Raw genomic sequence first — 27,141 nt, 5'->3', positions numbered from 1 at the left:
ATTTGAACATCCAAAAAGGAAATGCACAAATACTGAGAGAGATAATTCTGAAAAGTATCTGTGATTTTTAAGGATAGGCAAAAAGTGGGTTGTTTGGCTTTGGTAAATATCCAACCGCACCTTAACTTGAGAATTTAATTTTTGCTACTCCTTGAAAATTTTGGATCATTATGTCACTTGCACCCTCAACATGTTTCTGGCATGCATATCCATCCGCATTCAAAACAAGTTAGGATAAGTTAGAAGTCTCTTCCCTATAAAATTCCACCAAGCTATTAGGGGTTGTACTAGTGGAAGTTCCCAAACATGGATAACAAAACTTTGGAGTTCATTCTTAGTGCGTGAAATGATTTTCTTCACTTACATTTATTATAGTTTTCAATTTTTTTTTACATCTATGAACTCTAAAATTTTTATTTTGTCGCGAGCTATTTGCCTTATATCTTTTTTTTTTACGAGTAAAATGGGAGAGTGAAAACTCAAGTAAGGATCAGAAAAAAATTTTGAACATCCAAAATGGAAATGCACAAATGCTGAGAGAGATAATTCAAAAAATTAAATGTGATTTTTAAGGATAGGCAAAATGTGGGTTGTTTGGCTCTGGTAAATATCCAACCACACGTTTACTTGAGAATTTAATTTTTTCTACTCCTTGAAATTTTGGGATCTCTAGGTCACTTGCATCCTCAGCATGTTTCTGGCATGCATATCCAACCACATTAAAGACATGTTAGGATCAATTAGAAGTCCCTTTCTTATAAAATTCCACCAAGCTATTAGGGGTTGTATTGGTGAAATATTCCAAACATGGATAACAAAACTTTGGAGTTCATTTTTAGTGTGTGAAATAATTTTCTTCATTTACATTTATTTTAGGCATCAATTTTTTTTGCATACTTGAACTCTAAAATTTTCATTTTTCTTTCAATCTATTTGTCTTACATCTTTTTTTTTTATGAGAAAAATTGGGGAGTGAAAACACAAGTTTGGATCCTAAAAAAAATTTGAACATCAAAAATGGAAATGCACAAATACTGAGAGAAGTAATTCTGAAATGTATCCGGGTTGTTTGGCTTTTGTAAATATACAACCACACGTTAACTTGAGAATTTAATTTTTTCTACTCCTTCAAATTTTTGGATCAATAGGTCACTTGCATCCTCAACATGTTTTAGGCATGCATATCCAACAACATTTAAAACAAGTTAGGATAACATAGAAGTCTCTTTCCTATAAAATTCCACCAAGCTATTCGGGGTTGTACTAGTGGAATTTCCAAAACATGGATAACAAAACTTTGGCGTTCATTCTTAGTGCATGAAATGATTTTCTTCACTTACATTTATTATACTTTTCAATTATTTTTGCATACATGAACTCTAAAAATTTCATTTTGTAGCGAGCTATTTGCCTTATATCTTATTTTTTTTATGAGAAAAATGGGATAGTGAAAACTCAAGTTTGGATCTGAAAAAAATTGTACATCCAAAATTGAAATGCCCAAATGCTGGGAGAGATAATTCCAAAAAGTATCTGTGATTTTTAAGGATAGGCAAAATGTGAGTTGTTAGGCTTTTGTAAATATCCAACCACACGTTAACTTGAGAATTTAATTTTTTCTACTCCTAGAAATTTTTGGATCATTAGGTCACTTGCATCCTTAACATATTTCTGGCATGCATATCCAACCACATTTAAAACATGTTAAGATCATTTAGAAGTCTCTTTCCTAAAAAATTCCACCAAGCTATTAGGGATTGTACTAGTGGAATTTCACAAAAATGGATAACGAAACTTTGAAGTTAAGTTTTAGTGCTGAAAATAATTTTCTTCACTTACATTCACTATAGTTTTCCAATTTTTTTGCATACATGGACTCTAAAATTTTCATTTTGTTGTGATCTATTTGCCTTGTATCTTTTTTGTTTATGAAATAAGAATGGGAGAGTGAAAGCTCAAGTTTGGATCTGAAAAAAAAATCGAACATCAAAAATGGAAATGCACAAATGCTGAGAGAGATATTTCCAAAAAGTATTAGTGATTTTTATGGATAGGCAAAAAGTGGGTTGTTTTGATCTGGTAAATATCCAACCACACGTTAACTTGTGCATTTAATTTTTTTAACTCCTTGAAATTTTTGGATAATTAGGTCACTTGCATCCTCAACATGTTTCTGGCATGCATATCCAACCACATTTAAAACATGTTAGGATTAGTTAGAAGTCTCTTTCCTATAAAATTCCACCAAGCTATTAGTGGTTGTACTAGTGGAATTTCCCAAACATGGAGAACAAAACTTTGGAGTTCATTTTTAGTGCGTGAAATAATTTTCTTCACTTACATTTATTATAGTTTTCAAATTTTTTTGCAAACATGAACTCTAAAATTTTCATTTTATTGCGATCAATTTTTCTTATATATATTTTTTTACGAGATAATTGGGAGAGTGAAAACTCTAGTTTGGATCTGAAAAAAATTTTGAACATCCAAAATGGAAATGCACAAATGTAGAGAGATATAATTCCAAAAGCATCTGTGATTTTTAAGGATAGGAAAAAAGTGGTTTGTTTGGCTCTGGTAAATATCCAACCATACGTTAACTTGAGAATTTAATTTTTTCTACTCCTTCAAGTATTTGGATCATTAGGCCGCTTGCATCCTAACCATTTTACTGGCATGCAAATCCAACCACATTTAAAACTGGTTAGATCAGTTAGAAGTCTCTTTCCTATAAAATTCCACCAAGCTATTAGTGGTTGTACTCGTGGAATTTCCCAAACAGGGATAACAAAACTTTGGAGTCCATTTTTAGTGTGTGAAATAGTTTTCTTCACTTTCATTTTGTATAGTTTTCAAATTTTTTTGCATACATGAACTATAAAATTTTTATTTTGTTGCGATCTATTTGCCTTATATCTTTTTTGTTTACGAGAAAAATGCGAGAGTGAAAACTCAAGTTTGTATCTGAAAAAAAATTTGAACATCCAAAATTGAAATGCTCAAATGTTTAGAGAGGTAATTCCAAAACGTATCTGTGATATTTAAGGATTGGCAAAAAGTGGATTGTTTGGCTTTTGTAAATATCCAAGCACACGTTAACTTCAGAATTTAATTTTTTCTAATCCTTGAAATTTTTGGATCATTAGGTCACTTGCATCCTCAACATTTTTCTGGCATGCATATCCAACCACATTTAAAACATGATAGGATCAGTTAGAAGTCTCTTTTTTATAAAATTCCACCAAGCTATTAGGGGTTGTACTAGTGGAATTTCCCAAACAAGGATAGCCAAACTTTGGAGTTCATTTTTAGTGCGTGAAATAATTTTCATCACTTCCATTTAATATTGTTTTCAAACGTTTTTGCATATATGAACTCTAAAATTTTAATTTTGTTGCGATCCATTTTATGTTATATCTTTTTTGTTTACAAGAAAAAAATGGGAGAGAGAAAACTCAAGTTTGAATGTGAAAAAAAATTTGAACATCCAAAAGGGAATTGCACAAATGCTGAGAGTGATAATTCCAAAACGTATCTGTGATTTTTAAGGATAGGTTAAAAGTGGGATGTTTGGCTTTTGTAAATATCCAACCACATGTTTACTTGAGAATTTAATTTTTTCTACTCCTTGAAATTTTTTGATCATTAGGTCACTTGCATCCTCAACATGTTTCTGGCATGCAAATCCAACCACATTTAAAACATGTTAGGATCAGTTAGAAATCCCTTTCCAATAAAATTCCACCAAGCTCTTAGGGGTTGTAATTGAGGAATTTCCCAAACATGGATAACAAAAACTTTGGAGTTCAATTTTAGTGCTTGAAATAATTTTCTTCACTAACATTTATTATAGTTTTCAAATTTTTTTGCAAACATGAACTGCAAAATTTTCATTTTGTAGCGATCTAATTGCCTTAAATCTTTTTTGTTTGGAAGAAAAATGGGAGAGTGAAAACTCAAGTTTGGATCTTGAAAAAAATTTTAACATCCAAAATGAAATTGCACAAATGTTAAGAGAGATAATTCCAAAAAGAATCTGTGATTTTTCAGGATGGGCAAAATGTGGGTTGTTTGGCTTTTATAAATTACCAACCACATGTTAACTTGAGAATTTAATTTTTTCTACTCCTTGATATTTTTTGATCTTTAGGTCACTTGCATCCTTAACTTGTTTCAGGCATGCATATCCAACCACTTTTAAAACATGTTAGGATCATATTGAAGTCTATTTCCTATAAAATTCCACCAAGCTATTAGGGATTCTACTAGTGGAATTTCCCAAACATGGATAACGAAACTTTGGAGTTCATTTTTAGTGCTGGAAATAATTTTCTTCACTCACATTTGTTAAAGTTTTCCAATTTTTTGGCATACATGAACTCTAAAATTTTCATTTTTTTGCGATCTATTTGTGTTTATCTTTATTGTTTACCAGAAAAAAATGAGTGAGTGAAAACTCAAGTTTGGATATGAAAAAAATTTTGAACATCAAAAATGGAAATGTAAAAATGCTGAGAGAGATATTTCAAAAAAGTATCTGTGATTTTTATGGATAGGCCTAAAGTGGGTTGTTTGGCTCTGGAAAATATCCAATCATACGTCAACTTGTGAATTTAATTTTTTCTACTCGAAAATTTTGGATCAATAGGTCACTTGCTTCCTCAACATATTTCTGGCATGCATATCCAACCATATTTAGAACATGTTAGGACCAGTTAGAAGTCTCTTTCCTATAAAATTCCACAAAGCTATTACGGATTGTACAAGTAGAATTTACCAAACAAGGATAACAAAACTTTGGAGTTCATTTTTATTTCTTGAAGTTATTTTTTTCACTTACATTTATTATAGTTTATAAATGTTTTTGCATTAATAACCTCTAAAATTTTCATTTTGTTGCGATCTATTTGCCTTATATCTTTTTTGTTTATGAGAAAAAATGGAGAGTGAAAACTCAAGTTTGGATCTGAAAAAAATGTTAAACATCCAAAATGGAAATGAACTAATACTGAGAGAGATAATTCCATAAAGTATCTGTGATTTTTTGAGATAGGCAAAAAGTGGGTTGTTTGGCTCTGGTAAATATCCAACCACACGTTAACTTGAGAATTTAATTTTTTCTACTCAAAATTTTTGGATCATTAGGTCAATTGCGTCCTCAACATGTTTCTACTATGAATTTCCTACCACATTTAAAACATGTTAGGATCAGTTAGAAATCTCTTTCCAATAAAATTCCACCAAGCTATTAGGGGTTGTACTAGTGGAATTTCCAAAACATGTATAACAAAACTTTGAAGTTCATTTTAAGTTCGTGAAATAATTTTCTTCACTTATATTTAGTGTAGTTTTCAAATTTTTTCACATTCATGAACTCTAAAATTTTCATTTTGTTGCGATATATTTTCCATATATCTTTTTTGTTTACGAGAAAATGGGAGAGTGAAAACACAAGTTCGGATCTGAAAAAAAATTTGAAAGTCCAAAAAGGAAATGCACAAATGCTGAGAGAGATAATTCCAAAAGTATCTGTGATTTTTAAGGATAGGTAAAAAGTGGGTTTTTTGGCTTTTATAAATATCAAACCACACGTTTACTTGGGAATTTAATTTTTTTTACTCCTTAAAATTTTTGGATGATTAGGTCACTTGCATCCTCAACATGTTTTTGGCATGCATATCCAACCACATTTAAGACTTGTTAGGATCAATTAGAAGTCCCTTTCTTATAAAATTCCACCAAGCTATTAGGGGTTGTACTAGTGGAATTTCCAAAATATGGATAACAAAACTTTGGAGTTCATTTTTAGTGTGTGAAATAATTTTCTTTACTTACATTTATTGTAGTTTTGAAATTTTTTTGCATACATGAACTCTTAAATTATCATTTTGTCTCAATCTATTTGCCTTACATATTTTTTGTTTACGAGAAAAATGGCAGATGAAAACCAAAGTTTGGATACTAAAAAAATTTGAACATCCAGAAAGTAAATGCACAAATACTGAGAGAGATAATTCTAAAAAGTAGCTGTGATTTTTATGGATAGGCAAAAAGTGGGTTTTTTGGCTTTGGTAAATATCCAACCACACCTTAACTTGAGAATTTAATTTTTTCTACTCCTTGAAAATTTTGGATCATTATGTCACTTGCACCCTCAACAAGTTTCTGGCATGCTTATCCAACCACATTTAAAACAAGTTATGATAAGTTAGAAGTCTCTTCCCTATAAAATTCCACCAAGCTATTACGGTTTGTACTAGTGGAATTTCCCAAACATGGATAACAAAACTTTGGAGTACATTCTTAGTGCGTGAAATGATTTTCTTCACTTACATTTATTATAGTTTTCAATTTTTTTTTGCATCTATGAACTCTAAAATTTTTTTTTTGTCGCGAGCTATTTGCCTTATATCTTATTTTTTTACAAGAAAAATGGGAGAGTGAAAACTCAAGTATGGATAAAAAAAAATTTTTGAACATCCAAAATGGAAATGCACAAATGCTGAGAGGGATAATTCCAAAAAGTAAATGGAATTTTTAAGGATAGGCAAAATGTGGGTTGTTTGGCCCTGGTAAATATCCAACCACACGTTTACTTGAGAATTTAATTTTTTCTACACCTTGAAATTTTTGGATCTTTAGGTCACTTGCATCCACAACATGTTTCTGGCATGCATATCCAACCACATTTAAGACATGTTAGGATTAGTTAGATGTCCCTTTCTTATAAAATTCCACCAAGCTATTAGGGGTTGTACTGGTGAAATATTCCAAACATGGATAAAAAAACTTTGGAGTTCATTTTTAGTGTGTGAAATAATTTTCTTCACTTCCATTTATTATAGGCATTAATTTTTTTTGCATACTTGAACTCTAAAATTTTCATTTTCTTTCAATCTATTTGCCTTACATCTTTTTTGTTTACAAGAAAAATCGGAGAGTGAAAACACAAGTTTGGATCCTAAAAAAAATTTGAACATCTAAAATGGAAATGCACAAATACTGAGAGAGATAATTCTGAAAAGTATCTGTGATTTTTAAGGATAGGCAAAAACTGGGTTGTTTGGCTTTGGTAAATATCCAACCACACGTTTACTTGAGAATTAATTTTTTCTACTGTTTGAAATTTTTGAATCATTAGGTCATTTGCATCCTCAACATGTTTGAGGCATGCATATCCAACCACACTTAAAATAGGTTAGGATAACTTAGAAGTCTCTTTCCTATAAAGTTCCACCAAGCTATTAGGGGTTGTACGAGTGGAATTTCCAAAACATGGATAACAAAACTTTGGCGTTCATTCTTAGTGCATGAAATGATTTTCTTCACTTACATTTATTATAATTTTCAATTATTTTTGCATACATGAACTCTAAAAATTTCTTTTTTTAGCGAGCTATTTGCCTTATATCTTATTTTTTTACGAGAAAAATGGGAGAGTGAAAACTCAAGTTTGGATCTGAAAAAAAAAATTGAACATAAAAAATGGAAATGCACAAATGTTGTGAGAGATATTTCCAAAAAGTATCAGTGATTTTTATGGATACGCAAAAAGTGGGTGGTTTTGATCTGGTAAATATCCAACCACACGTTAACTTGTGCATTTAATTTTTTCAACTCCTTGAAAGTTTTTGATAATTTGGTCACTTGCTTCCTCAACATGTTTCTGGCATGCATATCCAACCACATTTAAAACATGTTAGGATCAGTTAGAAGTCACTTTCCTATAAAATTCCACCAAGCTATTAGTTGTTGTACTAGTGGAATTTCCCAAACATGGATAACAAAACTTTGGAGTTCATTTTTAGTGCGTGAAATAATTTTCTTCACTTACATTTATTATAGTTTTCAAATTTTTTTGCAAACATGAACTCTAAAATTTTCATTTTGTTGCGATCAATTTTTCTTATATCTTTTTTTTACGAGAATAATGGGAGAGTGAAAACTCAAGTTTGGATCTGAAAAAAAATTGAACATCCAAAATGGAAATGCACAAATGCAGAGAGATATAATTCCAAAAGTATCTGTGATTTTTAAGGATAGGAAAAAAGTGGTTTGTTTGGCTCTGGTAAATATCTAACCATACGTTAACTTAAGAATTTAATTTTTTCTACTCCTTCAAATATTTGGATCATTAGGCCACTTGCATCCTAACCAATTTACTGGCATGCAAATCCAACCACATTTAAAACTGGTTAGGATCAGTTAGAAATCTCTTTCCTATAAAATTCCACCAAGCTATAAGGGATTGTACTTGTGGAATTTCCCAAACATGGATAACGAAACATTGGAGTTCATTTTTAGTGCTGGAAATAATTTTCTGCACTTACATTTGTTATAGTTTTTCGATTTTTTTGCATACATGAACTCTAAAATTTTCATTTTTTTGCGATCTTTTTGCGTTTATCTTTTTTGTTTACCAGAAAAAAATGGGAGAATGGAAACTCAAGTTTGGATCTGAAAAAAATTTTGAACATCCAAAATGGAAATGGACAAATGCTGAGAGAGATATTTCAAAAAAGTATCTGTGATTTTTATGGATAGGCAAAATGTGGGTTGTTTGGCTCTGGTGAATATCCAACTACACGTTAACTTGAGAATTTAATTTTTTCTACACCTTGAAATTTTTGGATCATTAGGTGACTTGCATTTCAACATGTTTCTTACATGAATATCCTACCATATTTAAAACATGTTAGGATCAATTAGAAGTCTCTTTCCTATAAAATTCCGCCAAGCTATTAGTGAATGTACAAGTGGAATTTCCCAAACATGGATAACAAAATTTTGGAGTTCATTTTTTTTTGTGTGAAATAATTTTCTTTACTTACATTTATTATAGTTTTCAAATCTTTTTGCACACATGAATTCTAAAATTTTCATTTTGTTGCGATCCGTTTGCCTTATATCTTTTTTGTTTACGGGAATAATGGGAGAGTGAAAACTCAAGTTTGGATCTGAAAAAAAATTTGAACATCGAAAATGGAAATGCACAAAAGCTGATAGAGATAATTCCAAAAAGTATCTGTGATTTTTAAGGATAGGCAAAAAGTGTGTTGTTTGGCTCTGGAAAATATCCAACCATACGTTAACTTGTGAATTTAATTTTTTCTACTCCTTGAAATTTTAGGATCATTAGGTCACTTGCTTCCTCAACATGGTTCTGGCATGCATTTCCAACCATATTTAAAACATGCTAGGATCAGTTAGAAGTTTCTTTCCTATAAAATTCCACCAAGCTATTACGGGTTGTACTAGTAAAATTTCTGAAACAAGGATAACAAAACTTTGAAGTTCAATTTTAGTGCGTGAAGTAATTTTTTTCACTTACATTTATGATAGTTTATAATTTTTTTTGCATATATAAACTCTAAAATTTTCATTTTGTTTCGATCCATTTGCCATATATCTTTTTTGTTTACAAGAAAAAAGGGAGAGTGAAAACTCAAGTTTGAATCTGAAAAAAACGTTGAACATCCAAAATGGCAATGAACGAATCCTGAGAGAGATAATTCCATAAAGTATCTATGATTTTTAAGGATAGGGAAAAAGTGGGTTGTTTGGCTCTGGTAAATATCCAACCACACGTTAAATTGAGAATTGATTTATTTTTACTCCTTGAAATTTTTGGATCATTAGGTCAGTTGCATCCTCAACATGTTTCTGGTATGAATATCCAACCACATTTAAAACATTTTACGATCAGTTAGAAGTCTATTTCCTATAAAATTCCACCAAGCTATTAGGGGTTGTACTAGTGGAATTTCCAAAACATGTATAAAAAAACTTGTGAGTTCATTTTAAGTTTATGAAATAATATTCTTCACTTACATTTAGAATAGATTTCAAAATTTTTCACATACATGAACTCTACAATTTTCATTTTGTTGCGATATATTTTCTATATATCTTTTTTGTTTACGAGAAAAATGGGAGAACGAAAACACAAGTTTGGATCTGAAAAAAAATTTGAACATCCAAAAAGGAAATGCACAAATGCTGAGAGATAATTCCAAAAAGTATTGGTCATTTTTAAGGATAGGCAAAAAGTGGGTTGTTTGGCTTTTGTAAATATCAAACCACACGTTAACTTGGGAAATTAATTTTTTCTACTCCTTGAAATTTTTGGATCATTAGGTCACTTGCATCCTCAACATGTCATGCATATCCAACCACATTTAAGACATGTTAGGATCAGTTAGAAGTCCCTTTCTTATAAAATTCCACCAAGCTATTAGGGGTTGTACTTGTGGAATTTTCCAAACATGAATAACAAAACTTTGGATTTCATTTTTAGTGTGTGAAATAATTTTCTTTACTTACATTTATTATAGTTTTCAAATTTTTTTGCATACATGAACTCTTAAATTATCATTTTGTTTCAATCTATTTGCCTTACATATTTTTTGTTTACGAGAAAATTGGCAGAGTGAAAACCCAAGTGATGCTAAAAAAAATTTGAACATCCAAAAATGAAATGGACAAATACTAAGAGAGATAATTTTAAAAAGTATCTGTGATTTTTAAGAATAGGCAAAAAGTGGGTTGTTTGGCTTTGGTACATATCCAACCACACGTTAACTTGAGAATTTAATTTTTTGTACTCCTTGAAAATTTTGCATCATTAGGTTACTGGCATCCTGAACATGTTTCTGGCATGCATATCCAACCACATTTAAAACAAGTTAGGATAAGTTAGAAGTCTATTTCCTATAAAATTCCACCAAGCTCCAACCACATTTAAAACAAGTTAGGATAAGTTAGAAGTCTATTTCCTATAAAATTCCACCAAGCTATTAGGGGTTGTACTAGTGGAATTTCCCAAACATGGATAACAAAACTTTGGAGTTCATTCTTACTGCATGAAATTATTTTCTTCACTTACTTTTACTATAGTTTTCAATTTTTTTTGCATATATGAACTCTAAAATTTTCATTTTGTACCGAGCTGTTTGCCTTATATCTTTATTTTTTACGAGAAAAATGGGAGAGTGAAAGCTCAAGTATGGATTAGAAAAAAAATTTGAACATCCAAAATGGAAATGCGCAAATGCTGAGAGAGATAATTCCAAAAAGTATCTGTGATTTTTAAGGATAGGCAAAATGTGGGTTGTTTGGCTCTAGTAAATATCCTACCACACATTTACTTGAGAATTTAATTATTTTTACTCCTTGAAATTTTTGGATCTTTAGGTCACTTGTATCCTCAACATGTTTCTGGCATGCCTATCTAACCACATTTATGACATGTTAGGATCAGTTAGAAGACCCTTTCTTATAAAATTCCACCAAGCTATTAGGGGTTGTACTAGTGAAATATTCCAAACATGGATAACAAAACTTTGGAGTTCATTTTTAGTGTGTGAAATAATTTTCTTCACATATATTTATTATAGGTATCGATTTTTTTTGCATACATGAACTCTAAAATTTTCATTTTCTTTCAATCTATTTGCTTTACATATATTTTTTTATGAGAAAAATGGGAGAGTAAAAACTCAAGTTTGGATCCTAAAATAAATTTGAACATCCAAAATGGAAATGCACAAATAACTAGATAGATAATTCTGAAAAGTATCTTTGATTTTTAAGGAAAGGCAAAAAGAGGGTTGTTTGGCTTTGGTAAATATACAACCACACGTTAACTTGAGAATTTAATTTTTTCTACTCCTTCAAATTTTTGGATCAATAGGTAATTTGCATGCTCAACATGTTTCTGGCATGTATTTCCAACCACATTTAAAACAAGTTAGGATAACTTCGAAGTCTCTTTCCTATAAAATTCCACCAAGCTATTAGGGGTTGTACTAGTGGAATTTCCCAAACATGGATAAAAAAAGTTTGGCGTTCATTCATAGTCCATGAAATGATTTTCTTCACTTACATTTATGATACTTTTCAATTATTTTTGCATACATGAACTCTAAAAATTTCATTTTGTAGCGAGCTATTTGCCTTATATCTTATTTTTTTACGAGAAAAATGGGAGAGTGAAAACTCAAGTTTGGATCTGAAAAACAATTTGTACATCCAAAATTGAAATGCCCAAATACTGCGAGAGATAATTCCAAAAATTATCTTTGATTTTAAAGGATAGGCAAAACGTGGGTTGTTTGGCTTTCGTAAATATCCAACCACACGTTAACTTGAGAATTTAATTTTTTCTACTCCTTGATATTTTTGGATCTTTAGGTCACTTGCATCCTTAACTTGTTTCCGGCATGGATATCCAACCACTTTTAAAACATGTTAGGATCATATTGAAGTCACTTTCCTATAAAATTCCACCAAGCTATTTGGGATTGTACTAGTGGAATTTCCCAAACATGGATAACAAAACTTTGGAGTTCATTTTTAGTGCTGGAAATAATTTTCTTCACTCACATTTGTTATAGTTTTCCAATTTTTTTGCATACATGAACTCAAAAATTTTCATTTTTTGCGATCTATTTGCGTTTATCTTTTTTGTTTACCAGAAAAAAATGGGAGAGTGAAAACTCAGGTTTGGATCTGAAAAACATTTTGAAGATCCAAATTTGAAATGCACAAATGCTGACAGAGATATTTCAAAAAAGAATCTGTGATTTTTATGGATAGGCAAAATGTGGGTTGTTTGGATTTGGTAAATATCCAACCACACATTAACTTGAGAATTTAATTTTTTCTACTCCTTCAAATTTTTGGAGCATTAGGTCACTTGCATCTTCAACATGTTTCTAGCATGCATATCCTAGCACATTTAAAACATGTTAGGATCAGATAGAAGTTTCTTTCCTATAAAATTCCACCAAGCTATTAGCGAATGTACTAGTGGAATTTCCCAAACATGGATAACAAAACTTTGGAGTTCATTTTTATTGAGTGAAATAATTTTCTTTACTTACATTTATTATAGTTTTCAAATTTTTTTGCATACATGAATTCTAAAATTTTCATTTTGTTGCGATCTGTTTGCCTTATATCTTTTTTGCTTACGAGAATAATGGGAGAGTGAAAACTCAAGTTTGGAAATGAAAAAAATTGAACATCCAAAATGGAAATGCACAAATGCTGCGAGAGGTAATTCCAAAAAGTATCTGTGATTTTTAAGGATAGGCAAAAAGTGGGTTGTTTGGCTCTGGAAAATATCCAACCATACGTCAACTTGTGAATTTAATTTTTTCTACTCAAAATTTTTGGATCATTAGGTCACTTGCTTCCTCAACATGTTTTTGGCATGCATATCCAACCATATTTAAAACATGTTAGGATCAGTTAGAAGTCTCTTTCCTATAAAATTCCACAAAGCTATTACGGGTTGTATAAGTAGAATTTCTCAAACATGGATAACAAAACTTAGGAGTTCATTTTTAGTTCGTGAAGTTATTTTTTTCACTTACATTTATTATAGTTTATAATTGTTTTTGCATACATAAACTCTAAAATTTTCATTTTGTTGTGATCTATTTGCCTTATATCTTTTTTGTTTACGAGAAAAAGGGAGAGTGAAAACTCAAGTTTGGATCTATAAAAAACGTTGAACATCCAAAATGGAAATGAACGAATGCTGAGAAAGATAATTCCATAAAGTATCTATGATTTTTAAGGATAGACAAAAAGTGGGTTGTTTGGCTCTGGTAAATATCCAACCACATGTTAACTTGAGAATTGAATTTTTGCCACTCGAAATTTTTGGATCATTAGGTCAATTGCATCCTCAACATGTTTCTAGTATGAATATCCTACTACATTTAAAACATGTTAGGATCTGTTAGAAGTCTCTTTCCTATAAAATTCCACCAAGCTATTAGGGGTTGTACTAGTGGAATTTCCAAAACATGTATAATAAAACTTTGGAGTTCATTTTAAGTTCATGAAATAATTTTCTTCACTTACATTTAGTGTAGTTTTCAAATTTTTCCACATACGTGAACTCTAAAATTTTCATTTTGTTGATATATAGTTTCCATATATCTTTTTTGTTCACGAGAAAAATGGGAGAGTGAAAACACAAGTTCGGATCTGAAAAAAAATTTGAAAATCCAAAAAGCAAATGCACAAATGCTGAGAGAGATAATTCCAAAAAGTATGTGTGATTTTTAAGGATAGGCAAAAAGTGGGTTGTTTGGCTTTTGTAAATATCAAACCACACGTTAACTTGAGAATTTAATTTTTTCTACTCGAAATTTTTGGATCAGTAGGTCACTTGCATCCTCAACATGTTTCTGGCATGCATATCCAACCACATTTAAGACAAGTTAGGATCAGTTAGAAGTCCCTTTCTTATAAAATTCCACCAAGCTATTAGGGGTTGTACTAGTGGAATTTCCAGAATATGGAGAACAAAACTTTGGAGTTCATTTTTAGTGTGTGAAATAATTTTCTTTACCTACATTTATTATAGTTTTCAAATTTTTTTTGCATACATGAACTCTTAAATTATTATTTTGTTTCAATCTATTTGCCTTACATATTTTTTGTTTACGAGAAAAATGGCAGAGTGAAAACCCCAAGTTTGGATCCTAAAAAAAATTTTACATCCAAAAAGGAAAGGCACAAATACTGAGAGAGATAATTTTGAAAAGTATCTGTGAGTTTTAAGGATAGGCAAAAAGTGGGTTGTTTGGCTTTGGTAAATATCCAACCACACATAACTTGAGAATTTAATTTTGTCTACTCTTTGAAAATTTTGGTTCATTATGTGACTTGCACCCTCAACATGTTTCTGGCATGCATATCCAACCACATTTAAAACAAGTTAGGATTAGTTAGAAGTCTCTTTCTTTTAAAATTCCACCAAGCTATTAGGGGCTGTGCTAGTGGAATTTCCCAAACATGGTTAACAAAACTTTGGAGTTCATTCTTAGTGCGTGAAATGATTTTCTTGAATTACATTTATTATAGTTTTCAATTTTTTTTTTACATCTATGAACTCTTAAATTTTTTTTTGTTGCGAGCTATTTGCCTTATATTTTATTTTTTTTACGAGAAAAATGGGAGAGTGAAAACTCAAGTATGGATCTGAAAATAATTTTGAACATCCAAAATGGAAATGCACAAATGCTGATAGAGATAATTCCAAAAAGTATCTGTGATTTTTAAGGATAGGAAAAATGTGGGTTGTTTGGCTCTAGTAAATATCCAACCACACGTTTACTTGAGAATTTAATTTTTTATACTCCTTGAAATTTTTGGATCTTTAGGTCACTTGCATCCTCAACATGTTTTTGGCATTCGTATCCAACCACTTTTAAGACAAGTTGGGATCTGCTAGAAGTCCCTTTCTTATAAAATTCCACCAAGCTATTACGGGTTGTACTAGTGAAATTTTCCAAACATGGATAACAAAACTTTGGAGTTCATTTTTAGTGTGTGAAATAATTTTCTTCACTTAAATTTATTAAAGTTGTCAAATTTTTTTGCATACATGAACTCAAAATTTTCATTTTGTTTCAATCTATTTGCCTTACATCTTTTTTGTTTACGAGAAAAATGGAAGTGTGAACACTCAAGTTTGGATCCTAAAAAAAATTTGAACATCCAAAATGGAAATGCACAAATACTGAGAGAGATAATTCTGAAAAGTATCTGTGATTTTTAAGGATAGGCAAAAAGTGTGTTGTTTGGCTTTGGTAAATATCCAACCACACGTTTACTTGAGAATTAATTTTTTCTACTGTTTGAAATTTTTGAATCATTAGGTCATTTGCATCCTCAACATGTTTCTAACATGCATATCCTACCACATTTAAAACAAATTAGGATAAGTTAGAAGTCTCTTTCCTATAAAATTCCGCCAAGCTAATAGGGGTTGTGCTAGTGGAATTTCCCAAACATGGATAACAAAACTTTGGAGTTCATTCTTAGTGCATGAAATGATTTTCTACACTTACATTTATTATAGTTTTTAATTTTTTTTGCATAAATGAACTCTAAAATTTTCATTTTGTAGCAAGCTATTTGCCTTATATCATCTTTTTTTTACGAGAAAAATGGGAGAGTGAAAACTCAAGTTTGGATCTGAAAAAAATATTGAACATCCAAAATGGAATTGCACAAATGCTGAGAGAGATATTTCAAAGAAGTATCTGTGATTTTTATGGATAAGCAAAATGTAGGTTATTTGGCTCTGGTAAATATCCAACCACACGTTAACTTGAGAATTTAATTTTTTCTACTCCTTGAAAGTTTTGGATCATTAAGTCACTTGCATCTTCAACATGTTTCTGGCATGCATATCCAACCATATTTTAAACATGTTTGGATCAGTTAGAAGTCTCTTTCCTATAAAATTCCACCAAGCAATTAGTGAATGTACTAGTGGAATTTTCCAAACAGGGATAACAAAACTTTGGAGTTCATTTTTAGTGCGTGAAATAATTTTCTTCACTTACATTGATGATAGTTTTCAAATTTTTTTGCAAACATGAACTCTAAAATTAGCATTTTGTTGCGATCTATTTGCCTTATATCTTTTTTCTTTCGAGAAAAATGGGAGACTGAAAACTCAAGTTTGATCTGAAAAAAAATTTGAACATCTGAAATGGTATTGCACAAATGCTGATAGAGATAATTCTGTAAAGTATCTGTCACTTTTAAGGATTAGCAAAAAGTGGGTTTTTTGGCTCTAGTAAATATCCAACCACACGTTAAATTGAGAATTTAATTTTTTCTACTCGAAATTTTTGGATCATTAGGTCACTTGAATCCTCAACATGTTTCTGGCATGCATATTCAACCACATTTAAAACATGTTAGGATCAGTTAGAAGTCTCTTTCCTATCAAATTCCACCAAGCTATTAGGGGTTGTACTAGTGGAATTTCCCAAACATGGAACAAAACTTTGGAGTTCATTTTTAGTGTGTGAAATAATTTTCTTCACATACATTTATTATATTTTTTAAATTTTTTTGCATACATGAACTCCAAAATTTTCATTTTTTTGCAATCTATTATTTTTATATCTTTTTTCTTTACGAGAAAAATGGGAGAGTGTAAACTCAAGTTTGGATCTGAAAAAAAATTTGAACATTCAAAATGGAAATGCACAAATGCTGAGAGAGATAATTCCAAAAAGTATCTGTGATATTTAAGCATAGGCTAAAAGTGGGTTGTTTGGCTCTGGTAAATATCCAACCACAGGTTTACTTGAGAATTTAACTTTTTCTACTCCTTGAAATTTTTGGATCATTAGGTTACTTGCATCCTCAACATGTTTCTGGCATGCATATCCAACCACATTTAAGATATGTTAGGATCAGTTAGAAGACCCTTTCTTATAAAATTCCACCAAGCTATTAGGGGTTGTACTAGTGGAATTTCCCAAACATGGATAACAAAACTTTGGAGTTCATTTTTAGTGTGTGAAATAATTTTCTTCACTTACATTTATTGTAGTTTTCAAATTTTTTTGCATACATGAACTCTAAAATTTTCATTTTGTTGCAATCTATTTGCCTTACATCTTTTTTGTTTACAAAAAAAAAAATGGGTGAGTGAAAACTCAAGTTTGGTTCCTAAAAAAAATTTGAACATCCTAAATGGAAATGCACAAATACTGAGAGAGATAATTCTGAAAAGTATCTATGATTTTTAAGGATAGGCAAAAAGTGGGTTGTTTGGCTTTGGTAAATATCCAACCACACGTTAAATTGAGAATTTAATTTTTTATTCTCGTTGAAATTTTTCGATCATAAGGTCACTTGCATCCTCAACAGGTTTCTGGCATGCATATCCAGCTACATTTAAAACAAGTTAGCATAAGTTAGAAGTCTCTTTCCTATTAAATTCCACCAAGCTATTAGGGGTTGTACTAGTGGAATTTCCCAAACTTGGATAACAAAACTTTGGAGTTCATTCTTAGTGCGTGAAATGATTTTCTTCACTTACATTTATTATAGTTTTCAATTTTTTTTGCATACATGAACTCTAAAAATTTCATTTTGTAGCGAGCTATTTGGCTTATATCTTATTTTTTTACGAGAAAAATGGGAGAGTGAAAACTCAAGTTTGGATCTGAAAAAAAATTTGAACATCCAAAATGGAAATACACAAATGCTAAGAGAGATAATTCCAACAAGTATCTGTGATTTTTAAGGATAGGCAAAATGTGGGTTGTTTGGCTTTTGTAAATATCCAACCACACGTTAACTTGAGAATTTAATTTTTTCTACTCATTGAAATTTTTGGGTCATTAGGTCACTTGCATCCTCAACATATTTTTGGCATGCTATCCAACCACATTTAAAACATGTTAGGATCATTTAGAAGTCTCTTTCCTATAAAATTCCACCAAGCTATTAGGGATTGTACTAGTGGAATTTCACAAACATGGATAACGAAACTTTGGAGTTCAGTTTTAGTGCAGAAAATAATTTTCTTCACTTACATTTACTATAGTTTTCCAATTTTTTTGCTTTCATGAAGTAATTTTCATTTTGTTGCGATCTATTTGCCTTATATCTTTTTTGTTTATGAGAAAAAAATGGGAGGGTGAAAACTCAAGTTTGGATCTAAAAAAAAAAATTGAACATCCAAAATGGAAATGCACAAATGCTGAGAGAGATATGTTCAAAAAGTATCAGTGATTGTTATGGATAGGCAAAAAGTGGGTTGTTTTGCTCTGGTAAATATCCAACCAGACGTTAACTTGAGCATTTAATTATTTCTACTCGAAATTTTTGGATCATTAGGTCACTTGCATCCTGAACATGTTTTTGGCATGCATATCCAACCACATTTAAAACATGTTACGATCAGTTTGAAGTCTCTTTCCTATAAAATTCCACCAAGGTATTAGTGGTTTTACTAGTGGAATTTCCCAAACATGGATAACAAAACTTTGGAGTTCATTTTTAGCGCTTGAAATAATTTTCTTCACTTATATTTATTATAGTTTTCAAATTTTTTTGCATACATGAACTCTAAAATTTTCATTTTGTTGCGATCAATTTTCCTTATATCTTTTTTGTTTACGAGAATAATGGGAGAGTGAAAACTCAAGTTTGGATCTCAAAAAAAAAATTGAACATCCAAAATGGAAATGCACAAATGCAGAGAGAGATAATTCCAAAAGTATCTGTGATTTTTAAGGATAGGAAAAAAGTAGGTTGTTTGGCTCTGGTAAATATCCAACAATACGTTAACTAAAGAATTTAATTTTTTCTACTCCTTGAAATTTTTTGATCATTTGGCCACTTGCATCCTCAACATGGTACTGGCATGCATATCCAATAACATTTAAAACAGGTTAGGATCAGTTAGAAGTCTCTTTCCTATAACAGTCCACCAAGCTATTAGTGGTTGTACTAGTTGAATTTCCCAAACAAGGATAACAAAACATTGGAGTTCATTTTTAGTGCGTGAAATTATTTTCTTCACTTACATTTATTATAGTTTTCAATTTTTTTTGCATACATGAACTCTAAAATTTTCATTTTGTTGCGATCTATTTGCCTTATAACTTTTTTGTTTACAAGAATAATGGGAGAGTGACAACTCAAGTTTGGATCTGAAAAAAAATTTGAACATCCAAAATGGAAATGCACAAATGCTGAGAGAGATGATTCCAAAAAGTATCCGTGATTTTTAAGGATAGGCAAAAAGTGGGTTGTTTGGCTTTGGTAAATATCCAACCATACCTTAGCTTGAGAATTGAATTTTTTCTATTCCTTGAAATTTTGGGATCATTAGGTCATTTGCATCCTCAACATGTTTCTGGCATGCATATCCAACCATATTTAAAACATGTTAGGATCAGTTACAAGTCTCTTTCCAATAAAATTCCACAAAGCTATTAGGGGTGGTTCTCGTGGAAATTCCCAAACATGGATAACAAAACTTTTGAGTTCATTTTTAGTGTATGAAGTAATTTTCTTCACTTACATTTATTATAGTTTACAAAGTTTTTTGCATACATGAACTCTAAAATTTTCATTTTGTTGCGATCTATTTGCCTTATATCTTTTTTGTTTACGAGAAAAATGGGAGAGGTAAACCTCAAGTTTGGATCTGAAAAAAAAATTGAATATCCACAATGGAAATGCACAAATGCTGAGAGAGATAATTCCAGAAAGTATCTTTGATTTTTAAGGATCGGCAAAAAGTGGGTTGTTTGGCTCTGGTAAATAACCAACCACACGTTAACTTGAGCATTTAATTTTTTCTACTCCTTGAAATTTTTGGATCATTAGGTCACTTGCATTCTAACATGTTTCCTGTATGCATATCCAACCACATTTAAAATATGTTAGGATCAGTTAGAAGGCTCTTTCCTATAAAATTCCACCATGCTATTAGGGGTTGTACTAGTGGAATTTCTCAAATATGGATAACAAAACTTTGGAGTTCATTTTTAGTGCATGAAATAATTTTCTTTTCTTACATTTAAGATAGTTTTTAAATTTTTTTGTATACATGAACTCTAAAATTTTCATTTTGTTGCGATCTATTTGCCTTATATCTTTTTTATTTACGAGAAAAATGGGAGAGTGAAAACTCAAGTTTGGATCTGAAAAAAAATTTGAACATCCAAAATGGAAATGCACAAATGCTGAGAGAGATAATTCTGAAAAGTATCTGTGAGTTTTAAGGATAGGCAAAATGTGGGTTGTTTGATCTGGTAAATATCCAACCACACGTTAACATGAAAATTTGAATTTTTCTACTCGAAATTTTTTGATCATTAGGTCACTTGCACCCTCAACATGTTCCGGGCATGCATATCCAACCACATTTCAAACATGTTAGGATCAGTTAGAAGTTTCTTTCCTATAAAATCTACCAAGCTATTAGGGGTTGTTCTAGTGGAATTTCCCAAACATGGATAACAAAACTTTGGAGTTCATTTTTAGTGCTTGAAATAATTTTCTTCACTTACATTTATTATAGTTTTCATTTTTTTTGCATACATGAACTCTTAAATTTTCATTTTCTAGCGATCTATTTGTCTTATATCTTATTTATTTATGAGAAAAAAATGGGAGTGAAAACTCAAGTTTGGATCTGAAAACAAATTTGAACATCAATAATGGAAATGCAAAAATGCTGAGAGAGGTGATTCCAAAAAGTATCTGTGATTTTTAAGCATAGGTAAAAAGTGGGTTGTTTGGCTCTTGTAAATATCCAACCACACGTTAACTTGAGAATTTAATTTTTTCTACTCCATGAAATTTTTGGATCATTAAGTCTTTTGTGTATTCATCAAGTTTCAGGCATGCATATCCACCAGATTTAAAACATGTTAGGATCAATTAGAAATCTCTTTCTTTTAAAACTCCACCAAGCTATTAGGGGTTGTACTAGAGGAATTTCTAAAACATGGATAACAAAACTTTGGATTTCATTTTTAGTGCGTGAAATAATTTTCTCCACTTACATTTATTATAGTTTTCAAATTGTTTTGCATACATGAATTCAAAAAAAATTATTTTTTTTCGAGAAAAGTTTGGATTTGAAAACAAATTGAACATCCAAAATGGAAAGGCACAAATGCTAAGAGAGATAATTCCAATAAGTACCTCTAATTTTGAAGGATAGGCAAAAAGTGGGTTGTTTGGCTCGGGTAAATATCCAACCACTCGTTAAGTTGAGAATTTAATTTTTTCTACTCCTTGAAATTTTTGGATCATTAGGTCATTTGCATCTTCAACTTGTTTCAGGCATGCATATCCACCACATTTAAAACATGTTAGGATCAATTAAATATCTCTTTCTTATAAAATTCCACCAAGATATTAGGGGTTGTACTAGTGGAATTTCTCAAACATGGATAACAAAACTTTGGAGTTCATTTTTAGTGCGTGAAATAATTTTCTTCACTTACATTTATTATTGTTTTCAATTTTTTTTGCATACATGAACACTTAAATTTTCATTTTGTTCACGAGAAAATTTTGGATTTGAAAAAAAATTGAACATCCAAAATGGAAACGCACAAATGTTGAGAGAGATAATTCCTAAAAGTATCTCTGATTAAGAAAGATAGGAAAAAAATGGGTTGTTTGACTTTGGTAAAATATCCAACCACACATTAACTTGAGAATTTAATTTTTCTACTCCTTGAAATTTTTGTATCATTAGGTCATTTGCATCTTTGACAAGTTTCTTGCATGCATACCCACCACATTTAAAACATGTTAGTATCAATTAGAAATCTCTTTCTTATAAAATCCCACAAGCTATTAGGGGTTATACTAGTGGAATTTCCCAAACATGGATAACAAAACTTTGGAGTACATTTTTAGTGCGTCAAATAATTTTCTTCACTTATATTTATTATACTTTTCAAATTTTTTTGCATACATGAATTCTAAAATTTTCATTTTGTTAACGAGAAAATTTTGGATTTTAAAAAAAATTGAACAACCAAAATGGAAATGCACAAATGTTGAGAGAGATAATTCCAAAAAGTATCTCTGATTTTGAAGGATAGGCAAAAAGTGGGTGTTTTGGCTTTGGTAAATATCCAACCACATGTTAACTTGAGAATTTAATTTTTTCTTCTCCTTGAAATTTTTGGATCATTAGGTCATTTGCATCTTCAACATGTTTCTGGCATGCATACCCACCGCATTTAAAACATGTTAGGATCAATTAGAAATCTCTTTCTTATAAAATTTTAGCAAGCTATTAGGGGTTGTACTAGTGGAATTTCCCATACATGGATAACAAAACTTTGGAGTTCATTTTTAGTGCGCTAAATAATTTTATTCTCTTAAATTTATTATAGTTTTCAATTTTTTTTTCATACATGAACTCTAAAATTTTCATTTTGTTTACAAGAAAAGTTTGGATTTGAAAAAAAATTGAATATCCAAAATAGTAGTGGGCAAATGCTGAGAGAGATAATTCTAAAACTTATCTCTGATTTTGAAGGATAGGCAAAAAGTGGGTTGTTTGGCTCTGGTAAATATCCAACCACACGTTAACTTGAGAATTTAATTTTTTCTACTGCTTGAAATTTTTCGATCATTAGGTCATTTGCATCTTCAACATGTTTTTGGCATGCATACCCACCACATTTAAAACATGTTAGGATCAATTAGAAATCTCATTCTTATATAATTCCACCAAGCTATTAGAGGTTGTACTAGTGGAATTTCCCAAACATAGATAACAAAATTTGGAGATCATTTTTTGTACGTGAAATAATTTTCTTCAATTACATTTATTATAGTTTTCAAATTTTTTTGCTTACATGAACTCTAAAATTTTCAATTTGTTTACGAGAAAAGTTTGGATTTGAAAAAAAATTGAACATACAAAATGGAAATGCACAAATGCTGAGAGAGATAATTCCAAAAATTATCTCTGATTTTGAAGAATAGGCGAATAGTAGGTTGTTTGGCTCTTGTAAATATCCAACCACACGTTAACTGGAGAATTTAATTTTTTCTACTCCCTAAAATTTTTTGATCATTAGGTCATTTGCATCTTCAACATATTTCTGGCATGCATACCCACCACATTTAAAACATGTTACGATCAATTAGAAATCTCTTTCTTAAAAAACTCCACCAAGCTATGAGGGGTTGTACTAGTGGAATTTCCATAACATGGATAGCAAATCTTTTGTGTTCATTTTTAATGCGTGAAATAATTTTCTTCACTTACATTTATTATTGTTTTCAAATTTTTTGGCATACATGAACTCTAAAATTTTCATTTTGTTTATGAGAAAAGTTTAAATTTGAAAAAAAATTGAACATCCACAATGGAAATGCACAAATGCTGAGAGCGATAATTCCTAAAACTATCTATGATTTTGATCGATAGGGAAAAAGTGGGTTGTTTGGCTTTTTTAAATATCCAACCACACATTAACTTGAGAATTTAATTTTTTCTACTCCTAGAAATTTTTGGATCATTAGGTCATTTGCATCATCAACATGTATCTGGCATGCATATCGACCAAATTTAAGACATGTTATGATCAATTAAAATCCCTTTCTTATAAAATTCCTCCAAGATATTAGGGGTTGTACTACTGGAATTTCAAAATCATGGATAACAAAACTTTGGAGTTCATTTTTCGTGTGTGAAATAATTTTCTTCACTTACATTTACTATAGTTTTCAATTTTTTTTGCATACATGAACTCTAAAATTTTCATTTTGTTTACGAGAAAAGATTGAATTTGAAAAAACAATTGAATATCCTAAATGGAAATGAACAAATGCTGAGAGAGATAATTCCAAAAAATATCTCTGATTTTGAAAGATAGGAAAAAATTTGGTTGTTTGGCTCTGGTAAAATATCCAACCACATGTTAACTTGAGAATTTAATTTTTTCTACTCCTTTGGATCATTAGATCATTTGCATCTTCAACATGTTTCTAGCATGCATACCCACCACATTTAAAAAATGTTTGGATCAATTAGAAATCTCTTTCTTATAAAATTCCACCAAGCAATTAGGGGTTATACTAGTGGAATTTCCCAAACATGGATAATAAACTTTGGAGTACATTTTTAGTGCGTCAAATAATTTTCTTCACTAACATTTATTATAGTTTTCAAATTTTTTTGCATACATGAATTCTAAAATTTTCATTTTGTTTACAAGAAAAGTTTGGATTTGGAAAAAAAATTGAACATTCAAAATGGAAAGGCTTGCTGAGAGAGATAATTCCAAAAAGTATCTCTGACTTTGAAGGATAGGCAAAAAGTGGGTTGTTTGGTTCTGGTAAATATCCAACCACACGTTAACATGAGAATTTATTTTTTTCTACTCCTTGAAATTTTTGGATGATTAGGTCATTTGCATCTTCAACATCTTTCTGGCATGTGTATCCACCGCATTTAAAACATGTTATGATCAATTAGAAATCTCTTTCTTATTAAATTCCACCAAGCTATTAGGGGTTGTACTAGTGGAATTTCCCAAACACGGTTAACAAAACTTTGGAGTTCAATTGTAGTGCATCAAATAATTTTCTTCACTTACATTTATTATAGTTTTCAATTTTTTTTTGCATACATGAACTCTAAAATTTTCATTTTGTTTACGAGAAAAGTTTAAATTTGAAAAAAAAAAATGAACATCCAAAATGGAAATGCACAAATGCTGAGAAAGATAATTCTAAAAAGTATGTCTGAATTTGAAGGATAGGCAAAAATTGGGTCGTTTGGCTCTGGTGAATATCTAACCACACGTTAACTTGAGAATTTAATTTTTTCAACTCCTTGAATTGTTTTGATCATTCGGACATTTGCATCTTCAATATGTTTCTGGCATGCATATCCACCACATTTAAAACGTGCTAGGATCAATTAGAAATCACTTTCTTATAAAATTCCACCAAGCCATTAGGGGTTGTACTAGTGGAATTTCCCAAACATGGATAACAAAACATTGGAGTTCACTTTTAGTGTGTGAAATAATTTTCTTCTCTTGCAATTATTACAGTTTTAGATTTTTTTTGCACACATGAACTTAAAATTTTCATTTTGTTTACGAGAAAAGTTTGGATTTGAAAAAAAAATTGAATATCCAAAATGGTAGTGCACAAATGTTGAGAGAGATAATTCCAAAAAGTATCTCTGATTTTGAAGGATAGCCAAAAAGTGGGTTGTTTGGGTCATGTAAAATCCAACCACATGTTAACTTGAGAATTAAATTTTTTCTACTCCTTGAAATTTTTGGATCATTAGGTCATTTGCATCTTCAACATATTCTGGCATGCATAGCCACCACCGCATTTAAAACATGTTAGGATCAATTAGGAATCTCTTTCTAATAAAATTCTACCAAGCTATTAGGGGCTGTACTAGTGGAATTTCCAAAACATGGATAACAAAACTTTGGAGTTCATTTTTAATGCGTCAAATAATTTTTTTCACTTACTTTTATTACAGATTTCAATTTTTTTTTGCATACATGAACTCTAAAATTTTTATTTTGATTACGAGTAAAGTTTGGATTTGAAACAAAAATTGAACATCCAAAATGGAAATGCACAAATGCTGAGAGAGATAATTCCAAAAAGTATCTCTGATTTTGAAGGATTGGCAAAAAATGGGTTGTTTGGCTCTGGTAAATATCCAACCACACATTAACTTGAGAATTTAATTTTTTCAACTCCTTGAAATTTTTGGATTATTAGGTCATTTGCATCTTCAACATGTTTCCAGCATGCATATCCACCGCAATTAACACAAGTTAGGATCAATTAGAAATCTCTTTCTTATAAAATTCCACCAAGCCATTAGGGGTTGTACTAGTAGAATTTCCTAAACATGGATAATAAAACTTTGGAGTTCATTTGTAATGCGTCAACAAAATTTCTTCACTTATATTTATTATAGTTTTCAATTTTTTTTGCATACATGAACTCTAAAATTTTCATTTGGTTTACGAGAAAAGTTTAAATTTGAAAAAAAATTGAACATCCAAAATGGAAATGCAGAAATGCTGAGAGAGATAATTCCAAAAAGTATCTCTGATTTTGAAGGATAGGCAAAAATTGGGTAGTTTGGCTCTGGTAAATATCCAACCACACGTTAACTTGAGACTTAAATTTTTTCTACTCCTTGAAATTTATGGATCATTAGGTCATTTGCATCTTCAACATGATTCTGGCATGCATATCTACTGCATTTAAAACATGTTATGACCAATTAGAAATCTCTTTCTTCTAAAATTCCACCAAGCTATTAGGGGTTATACTAGAGGAATTTCCCAAACATGGATAACAAAACTTTGGAGTTAATTTTTAGTGCTTTAAATAATTTTTTTCACTTACATTTATTATAGTTTTCAATGTTTTTTTGGATACATAAACTCTAAATTTTTTATTTTGTTTACGAGAAAAGTTTAAATTTGAAAAAAAAATTGAACATCCAAAATGGAAATGCACAAATGCTGAGAGAGATAATTCCAAAAAGTATCTCTGATTTTGAAGGATAGGCAAAAAGTGGTGTTGTTTGGGTCGTGTAAATATCCAACCCCACGTTAACTTGAGAATTTAATTTTTTCTACTCCTTGAAATTTTTGGATCATTAGGTCATTTGCATCTTCAACATGTTTCTGGCATGCATATCCACCACATTTAAAACATGTTAGGATCAATAAGAAATCTCTTTCTTATAAAATTCCACCAAGCTATTAGGAGTTGTACTAGTGGAATTTTCCAAACATGGATAAGAAAACTTTGGAGTTC

The sequence above is a fragment of the Aristolochia californica genome, unplaced genomic scaffold (genome assembly GCF_029961685.1).
Source record: "Aristolochia californica isolate CCGP_79_NKW_82.1479 unplaced genomic scaffold, dmAriCali1.0.hap1 SCAF_6, whole genome shotgun sequence".
NCBI lineage: Eukaryota > Viridiplantae > Streptophyta > Magnoliopsida > Piperales > Aristolochiaceae > Aristolochia > Aristolochia californica.
Note: the sequence above shows the minus strand (reverse complement) of the source record.